At 36.9% G+C, this 7947-nt stretch overlaps 1 pseudogene; it reads left to right on the forward strand.

Moving 5' to 3' along the window:
* The first annotated feature begins 1586 nt into the window (after positions 1 to 1586).
* Positions 1587 to 2806, forward strand: LOC100929572 (annotated as a pseudogene).
* Positions 2807 to 7947: the final 5141 nt, after the last annotated feature.

Here is a 7947-nt window from a genome sequence, read left to right on the forward strand (position 1 = left end):
AGTGGATCAGGTGGACACTGAAGTTAAAAAGGAGACTTAAAAAAGGTTCAACATCCCTCATATCAGAGGTTCTAATCTTCCTTTAACACAGGTATGCGTGTGGATGTGCATGTATGCTTATATGTGCATAGCCAAGCAAAGTAAATTTTCACATTTGCTGTTGTGTCCTGCTTTCTAGAGCCTCCAAGTTGGGGTAACAAAATGTACTGTTGCTTTCTAGAGTCCCCACACTGGGGTGATTAAAATATACCTTCTTAGTAGAGAAGTGATGAGGTGGGACTCCCAAGGATGGAAAAATGGAGTCCATTTATTTCAAGGGCTTTCCCCTTTATATAATGTAACAAAAACATCACCGACACTGGGACCACATAAACAACTTGCTATTGCATGTAGTTTGCCACCTGGTATCACTCTTCTACCTGGTATCACTCCACTTCAATCTCAGCACAGGTTGTTACCACCTCTGATTTTTCAGGAAGGCCGAGAGCCCTTAGAGGAGATGGGGAGCTGAACCAGACATTGTTAGCAGGTTCCCTCAGGGCTGAAGGGTCTTATAGCTCACCCAGACTTCCCCCACTGACATGACCTTCTACAATTGACCATATCCAGAAATATATGTTTCATTCTGTATCTTGAGTTCATCCTTTGTCAGATGGTGGGTAGCATGGATAGCATAAGGATTTTCTGGAATCCTGTTGGTCATTACATTTATCAAAATTTGTTAAGTCTTTCAAAGTTGTCTCTACAATGTTATTATATAAATTATTCTCCTAGTTTGCTCACTTTATTCTGTATCAGTTCGCAACTCTTCCCAAATTTCTGTGAAACTGTCTCTTTCATCATTTCTTGTGACACAGTACTATAGCCATTCTCCAATTGATGGGGACACTCTTGATTTTCAGTTCTTTGTTTCAACTGGATGGAACTGCCCTCTAACTTGTGAGTGGCCAGAGCAGGCTAAAGCCAGGAGCGCCAGGGCACAAACAGAAGTTTAATTAATTTCAGAATGAGGAAAATGATACTGGCAGGTCAACCTTTCCCCCCTCTCCCCAAGAAGGAGGGCTTTAAGGCAGCTAAGGCTAGGGCCACTTATATATATAAATGGGATTGGTCCATAACACAGTTATTCTTAGTTCTTAAATTAGTGTTCATGGTTAGCATTTCTTTTTTTGTTTTATACATTTATTCAAAAGTTAAATACAAATAGAAAAAGAAAAAAGCCTTGTCAAGTACACAGCAAACATAAGAGATGATTCAAAATATGAAACAAAACATTTCTTTTCTTTTTAAAGTAATATTTATTTTATTAAAGCTTTTTATTTACAAAACATATGCATGGGTAACTTTTCCAACATTGACCCTTGCGAAACCTTTTGTTCCAAATTTTCCCCTCCTTCCCCCAACCCCCTCCCCTAGCATATTAAATATGTTGAAATACATGTTAGATCCAATATATGTATACATATTTATACAGTTATCTTGTACAAGAAAAATCAGATCAAGATGGAAGAAAAAGAAAAACTGAGAAAGAAAACAGAATGCAAGCAAATAGAGGTGTTTTTTTTTTTTAAAGGGTCAATATGTATGTATAAGAGATTGAGCTGTGAGGTTGCCCCATGGACAGGTGGTACTTTCCTATTCCAAAGGCTGAGCTGCCTAAGGAGCCGTGGACCAATCTGTGGCTGATAGATGAGGAACCCATCTCCATGCAAAGTCTCCTGCTGAGCCCTGAAGTGCCTCTGGGAAGCCTGGCTCAGGCCCTAACTACTGTCTGTCTCAGTGAGAGCCTGTCCTGTGTGACTGGCAGAGCCTCTGAGGGCCGCAGCTGAGTTCCTCTTAAGCTTCTAAGGCAAGAGTTGCTTTACCATAATACTTTTCATCACATCTTTTCCATCTAAACCCAGTCATTATGTCAGGTTCAAATATTGTTGAATATTTGACGTCTCAGACATCACAACACATCTCGGACATCACCTTATTTGGGTTCAAAATGTATAGAGGTACTTAGTGAGAAAGTGGCTGTTTGTTGAGTGGCAAGAATATAATTCCATGGTATATACTGTAGTATGTCTGGGCTGGACCTATGTAGGCAGATCCACAGATCAGTAAAAGAAAATTTTTTCCAAAGTTTAATGAAAAGGATGAACACAATAAACAAAAGAGCCAGAATGGCTTGTATGAGATTGAAAATGGACAAACTAGAAATCCAGGCAGTCAGCCAATTTCCTGAGGACTTTTGGGATGGGATGCTGGGGCCCAAAACATGATGCATATCTCATTATTATTAGGTAGAAAAGGGACAGAAGTAGAAATAGTCATTCAGTCTCATTTTGGGAAAGATATATTATAATTTGTAGCAATCAAAAAGAAAGACTGTGGAGAATCAGCAATCTAAGGGGAAGATGGTAGATCCAGGAGAGAAAAATCAGTGCTACCTTAAAATTAGAGTTTGGTGAAGAAGCTATGAATTCCTTGAAGAAATAAAGTGCTGAGAAGCAAGAGATGGAAGAGCAATTAAGCAAATTCTTGAGCCAAGAACATTTGGTAATTTATAAGATATATGTGGATGATCCTTGAACACTGATAATGCATGGATGGAGACAGAAGCAGTGAACTATCATGATGAAGCAGGTGAGACAATGGATAATCTGCCTTTGGAAGCAGGAGATGATTTTGGGAAAGTGAAATAGGTGACATCAGTGACAAATTCAAAGTTTATGCTAGTCATTGCCAATTCATGAAACATGTGGCCAAGAAAGGAAGAGCTCACTAGAGTGAGGACTCAGTCCTGGATTGCCTTGGATGATAGCTTAAGAGTCTTGATGTATATTTCAGATCTTTAAATGAACAATGGTAGAGGATGCAAAACGCAAATTAGACAGGGCAGTTCACTTATTTTGATGGTTTTATTCATTTCTGAAATTGTATTTGAATGGTTTTGCCTCATGGATAGGATAGAAAATAGAGTGGAATAACCATTTTGGAGAGTAGTTTGGAACTATGCTCAAAAAGTTATCAAACTGTGCATACCCTTTGATCCAGCAGTGTTACTATTGGGCTTATATCCCAAAGAGATTATAAAGAAGGGAAAGGGACCTGTATGTGCATGAATGTTTGTGGCAGCCCTTTTTGTAGTGGCTAGAAACTGGAAACTGAATGGATGTCCATCAGTTGGAGAATGGCTGAATAAATTGTGGTATACGAATATTATGGAATATTACTGTTCTGTAAGAAATGACCAACAGGATGATTTCAGAAAGGCCTGGAGAGACTTACACGAACTGATGCTGAGTGAAATGAGCAGCACCAGGAGATCATTATATACTTCTACAACAATATTATATGATGACCAGTTCTGACGGACCTGGCCATCCTCAGCAACGAGATCAACCAAATCATTTCCAATGGAGCAGTAATGAACTGAACCAGCTACGCCCAGAGAAAGAACTCTGGGAGATGACTAAAAACCATTACATTGGAATTCCCAATCCCTATATTTATGCCCACCTGCATTTTTGATTTCCTTCACAAACTAATTGTACAATATTTCAAAGTCTGATTCTTTTTGTACAGCAAAATAACGTTTTGGTCATGTATACTTATTGTGTATCTAATTTATATTTTAATGTATTTAACATCTACTGGTCATCCTGCCATCTAGGGGAGGGGGTGGGGGGGGGTAAGAGGTGAAAAATTGGAACAAGAGGTTTGGCAATTGTTAATGCTGTAAAGTTACCCATGTATATAACCTGTAAATAAAAGGCTATTAAATAAAAAAAAAAAAAAAAAAAAAAAGAAAATAGAGTGGAATGCTTCAAGAAAAGAAAACTTTCTAGCTATGAAGAGAAGAATATAAAGAATATAAAAAGTAGCCTCTGTATATGTTATATTTAGACATAGTTTAAACCAAATTAATTTACTCCTGTTTTTTAAAGAATTACAGACCTAAATAAATAAGTTGTTGAATGAATATGTGCCTGAATAAGTATCATCTCTACTTTCTTCCCAGCTGGGTTGATTTTTTTAAAAATACCATTCTTTCTCTCTTGCATTTCTGCACAAAAAGTTTGGCTAGTTGCTTCATTTTTGGGCACTGTGTGCTCCAGAAGGAGCAACATAGTAGAATTCAACATTGACGAATTTTTCTTGTAGCACCTACTTCAAATTTAGTTTTGGGTGGCCACGTGTGGAAGCATTTTTTAAGATCCAAATCTTTCTGGGCATTCTTCACTTTAAAAGGATCAATTTTATGAAAAAAAATCTAGTCATTCTTTTCATGAATGGTGAGAATCAGAACTCACAATGTTTCCATTTTAGAAAATTCTTTTCAATAAAAACTTGTCTAGAAATTGAGTGTGTTTAAAAAAAAAAAAAAAAAAAAAAGGATGAATGAAGAGTATCCTAGAGATAGACAAGAATTATCAGGATTTTGATTGGCTGGTAAATATATGACCCTTAAAGGAGAAGAGATTACAAGTGAGCTTTCTCAGCACACTGCCTGAAACATAATAAGCTGTATGTATTTGCTATTATTTTATTAGTAGTACTATGATGGAGGTAAAGAAAGTGAAAATAGGAAGAAAGTAATACTCCAACTCCCCCATCTTAAAAGTGTCTAAGAGGAACTTGGGTTGTAAACAATGGCCATGGTGCTTGTATCATCCGGGCAAGACAGGTTCCAGTAATAACTAGAAAATGGAAGGAAATAAAGATTTAGGATGAAGGAAACTTTGTTGCCTATGGAATTCCATTCCGGATGGCATAGCAGAAGAGGTGAATGGCATTTGGCTGGAACTTTGGGATGGGAGGGTGGAGGGAGATGGAAATTTAAAAAAATCTGAGGGCAGGATAAGGAGGGAAATGCAGTTTGAATGAAGACTTGCAGAGGATAGGATAGGAGGGGCATGACCAAGTGTAAGAATGTTTACCCTTGAGTGGAAGGCACCACTCATTTTCCTGAAGGTGATTGGAGATAAGACCAAGTAAAGTACAGAATGGAGACCCTACTTCATAGTCTTCCTCATCTCAAGGCTGGAAATCAGGCAGGAAAGGGCAAAGCAAAAGATGGAAGTTTGGAAGTCAAAGGAGAAATCATTTCTCTTTGTACTGGAGCTTCTACACATTCAGGTTGAGGAACCAGGTTGGCAGCATCAGAAGATGGAATGTGCTGACACAGGTGGAACTCCTTGTTTTGAAAAATGTCAGGTAAATTAAAACAATTCTTAGGAGCCACCTCACACCTCTCAGATTGGCTAAGATGACAGGAAAAGATAATGATAAATGTTGGAGGGTATGTGGGCAAACTGGGAAACTAATACATTGTTGGGGCATTTGTGAAATGATCCAACCATTCTGGAGAGTAAGCTGGAACTATGCCCAAAGGGCTATCAAACTGTACATACTTTCTGACCAAGCAGTGCCATTACTGTATCCCAAAGAAATCATAAAGAAGGGGAAACAATCACATGCACAAAAATGTTTATAGCAGCTCTATTTATGGTAGCAAAGAATTAGAAAACAAGTAGATGCTCATCAATTGGGGAATGGCAAAATAAGTTTGATATATAAAGATAATAGGATATTCTATAAAAATGTATGAACAAGCTGATTTTAGAAAGACCTGGAAAGGTTTATATGAACTGATGTTGAGTGAAACAAGTAGAATCACGAATACATTGTACACAAGAATGTGCCATGATCAACTAGGAATGACTTGGTTCTTCTCAGTGATTCAGTGATCCAAAGCAACCCCAATAGACTTTAGACAGAAAATGCCATCTACATCCACAAAAAGAATTAGGGATATTGAATGTAAACAATACATGCTATGTTCACTTCTTTTTAATGTTTTTTTTTTCCCTTTCCCATGTTTTCCCCTTTTGCTCTGATTTTTTTCTACCAATGTGATTCATAAAGCAATGTGTATTAGAAATAAATTTTAAAAAATAAATTTGGTAACATTTCAGAGTCCGATTCTTTTTGTACAGCAAAATAATGGTTTGGACATGTATACTTATTTTGTATTTAATTTATACTTTAATATATTTAACATGTATTGGTCATCCTGCCATCTAGGGAAAGGAGGGGAAAAATTGGAACAAAAGGTTTGGCAATTGTCAATGCTGTAAAATTACCCATGCATATAATTCGTAAATAAAAAGCTATTAAAAATTAATTGGGAAAAAGAAAAAAAAAAAGAAAAATAGCACATGCCCTGCTTAGCATCTGTCTTCTGTGGTTCATGTGACCCTTTAAGTCTAAATCATGTATCTGATTGATTAAAGCTTGTCATGGCATGCAACGGGAAAAGCTGTTCTCTACTTAATTTCTAGTTTCACTTCTCTGTGTGACCCTTAATTTTCCTTAGCTTCCGTTTCATCTATAAAATGGGAATAATAGTATTTGTCTCTCAGAATGATTGTAAGAATCAGATGAGATATTTGCAAAGTGCTTTGCCAAACTTAAAGTGATCCATAAATGCTATTATCAAGTCCTAGGCATTTTGCATTTTCTGTAAAAATAAACAGGATGAAATGTAAAAATGGTAGCAATTTTATAGAAGCAGAAGAATTGAGAAATGGCAAGTATATAAAAGAACTATGCAAGAAAGATCTGAACATCATCAATAACCACCAGACATCCTAGAAAGTGAAATTAAGTGAGCCTTAGGAAACATTGCTAACAATAAAGCTAGTGGAGATGATAGAATTCCAACAGAGCTACTCAAAATTCTAAAAGATAATAGTAGTTCAAGTGTTGTACTCTAAGCCAGCAGCCCAGTCCTAAAGAAGAACAATGTTAAGAAATGTTGCACTCATTTCAAACCCTAATATAATTATGTTTAAGATTCTGCAAGTTAGGCTTCAGCAATTGTGAACTGACAATTAAGAGAAGAGCAGTCTGGTTTTTAAAGAGACAGAGGAATTAGAAACCAAATTGCCTACACTGGCTGGAGTAGGGGAAAAGGGAGTTCCAGAAAAAAAAAATCTACTGCTCCTTCATTGACTACACTAAAGCTATGGACTGTGTGAACGCTATCAAAATGTGGCAGGTTCTTAAAGAGATGAAGTATCAGATTGTCTTCTCTCTTGAAGAATCTATATGTAGACAAAGAAGCAACAATTAGAACCCAATACCTAGCATCTAATTGATTTAAAGGTGAAAAAGGAGTATGACAAGACTGTATATTGTTACTTTATTTTAACTTCCATGCAGAGTATATGCAAAATACCAAACTAGATGAATCAAAAGCTGGGTTTAAAGTAGTCAGGTAGTCCAATCATTTAAAGTTTTAAAATTCTGAAGAAATTGAAACTATTTCTAGTCATATGAAAAGATGCTCCAAGTCATTATTAATCAGAGAAATGCAAATTAAGACAACTCTAAGATACCACTACACACCTGTCAGATTGGCTAAGATGACAGGAAAAAATAATGATGATTGTTGGAGGGGATGCGGGAAAACTGGGACATTGATGCATTGTTGGTGGAGTTGTGAACGAATCCAACCATTTTGGAGAGTAGTTTGGAACTATGCTCAAAAAGTTATCAAACTGTGCATACCCTTTGATCCAGCAGTGTTACTACTGGGATTATATCCCAAAGAGATTATAAAGAAGGGAAAGGGACCTGTATGTGCACGAATGTTTGTGGCAGCCCTTTTTGTAGTGGCTAGAAACTGGAAACTGAATGGATGTCCATCAGTTGGAGAATGGCTGAATAAATTGTGGTATATGAATATTATGGAATATTACTGTTCTGTAAGAAATGACCAACAGGATGATTTCAGAAAGGCCTGGAGAGACTTACACGAACTGATGCTGAGTGAAATGAGCAGGACCAGGAGATCATTATATACTTCAACAACAATACTATATGATGACCAGTTCTGACTGACCTGGCCATCCTCAGCAACGAGATCAACCAAATCAGTTCCAATGGAGCAGT

The sequence above is a fragment of the Sarcophilus harrisii genome, chromosome 3 (genome assembly GCF_902635505.1).
Source record: "Sarcophilus harrisii chromosome 3, mSarHar1.11, whole genome shotgun sequence".
NCBI lineage: Eukaryota > Metazoa > Chordata > Mammalia > Dasyuromorphia > Dasyuridae > Sarcophilus > Sarcophilus harrisii.